At 53.2% G+C, this 1,557-nt stretch overlaps 1 protein-coding gene and 1 long non-coding RNA gene across 2 annotated transcripts in view; one reads left to right on the forward strand and one right to left on the reverse strand.

The window, feature by feature from the left end:
- The window catches only part of LOC121660476, a 1,160-nt gene extending 81 nt beyond the window's left edge, over positions 1–1,079 (reverse strand). Inside the window, exons 1-2 of the long non-coding RNA XR_006014676.1 lie at positions 967–1,079; positions 1–933 (exon numbers count right to left, since the gene is read on the reverse strand). The exon at positions 1–933 is cut by the window's left edge and continues 81 nt beyond it. This is a non-coding gene — a long non-coding RNA (uncharacterized LOC121660476). The remainder of the gene's footprint in view (positions 934–966) is intronic.
- Positions 1–1,557, forward strand: part of ALS2CL (ALS2 C-terminal like) — a 36,765-nt gene that overhangs the window by 31,013 nt on the left and 4,195 nt on the right. The window lies entirely within an intron of this gene.

A 1,557-nucleotide genomic window follows, 5' to 3' on the forward strand; every position in this document is an offset into this window, starting at 1 on the left:
CTGGGAAATCCTGGAATTCTTCCGGGAAATGCCGTGAATCCCTGTCCATCCATTCCCAAGGAAATCCCAGAATTCTTCCGGGAAATGCCGTGAATCCCTGTCCATCCATTCCCAGGGAAATCCCGAGATTTTTCCGGGAATTGCCGTGAATTTAAAAGCCATTCCAGGGCCGTTCCGTCCGTGATTTCAGAAGTTGTTCGGGATGTTGTTTCTGTTTCAAACGGATTTCCAGGGAATTTTTCCCTGTAAGAATTCCATGAGAACACCTCAGAGATGTCGGAATCCGGGAATTCCCTGCTGGGAGGGGCTGGGCTGGAATTCCCAGAGAAGCTGGCAGTGGATCCATGGGATGGGAGCTCCCAGGGAAGGTGGGGGCAGGAATGTCCCGTTCCCCGTTGGAATACCGGGAATGGCGCATTCCACTCGGGAATTCTCCTCCGGGGTTTCAGCAGCCCCCGAGTCTCCGTCTGATTCCGACGGAAGTAAATTTGAGGATCTGAAATTCCTAGAATTCCTCATGGATTATGCCGGGATCATCCCTGAGTGACACAAACTCAGAGGGGAGCTCTGGGAATGGGATCCTTGGGATGGGAAATCCCAGGGATCCGTGGGATGGGAGCGCTCAGGGATCCGTGGGATGGGAGCACTCAGGGATCCATGGGATTGGAATTCTCAGGGATCCATGGGATGGGAGCTCAGGGATCCATGGGATGGGAAATCCCAGGGAAGATGGGAGCAGCAATGTCCCATTCCATCTTGGAATAATGAGCAGGGATGTCCCATTCCATCTTGGAATTCCAGGAATGTCCCATTCCACTTAGAGATCCCAGGAATGTCCCATTCCGCCTTAGAATTCCAAGAATGTCCCATTCCACATGGAGATCCTGGGAACGTCCCATTCCAGCTTGGAATTCCAGGAATGTCCCATTCCAGCTGGGAGATAGGGGCAGGAATGTCCCGTTCCACTTTGGAATTCCAGGAATGTCCCATTCCACATGGAGATCCCGGGAATGTCCCATTCCATGTTGGAGATCCCGGGAATGTCCCCTGCCACTCGGGAATGCCCCACCCCTCCTGGGAACACCTCCCGGCCCCGCCCCGCTGCCTCCTCCCTGCTCCATCCATTCCATCCATGAACTCCTTGGAATTTCCCTTCCCCTTCCCTTTTCCCTCTTCCCTTTTCCTTTTTCCCTTCCTTTCCCTCCCCTTCCCCTTTCCGTCTTCCCTCTTCCCTTTTCCTTGTTCCCTTCCCCTTTCCCTTTTCCCTCTTCCCTTTTCCCTTCCCTCCCCTTCCCTTCCCTTTTCCCCTTTTCCTTTTCCCCTTCCTTTCCCTCCCCTTCCCCTTTCCCCTCTCCTTTCCTTTCCCCTTTTCCTTTTTCCCTTCCCTTCCCTTCCCTCTTCCCCCTTTTCCCTCTTCCCTTTCCCCTTCCCTTCCCTTTTCCCTTTTCTCTTTTCCTTTTTCCCTTCCCTTCTCTTTTCCTTTCCCTTTTGTTCCCCTTCCATTCCCCTTCCCTTTTCCTTTTTCCCTTCCTTTCCCTCCCCTTCCCCTTTCCCCTT

The sequence above is a fragment of the Corvus kubaryi genome, unplaced genomic scaffold (assembly GCF_017639235.1).
Source record: "Corvus kubaryi isolate FWS band 111438036 unplaced genomic scaffold, C.kubaryi_AGA036_p1.0 36238, whole genome shotgun sequence".
NCBI classification, from domain to species: domain Eukaryota; kingdom Metazoa; phylum Chordata; class Aves; order Passeriformes; family Corvidae; genus Corvus; species Corvus kubaryi.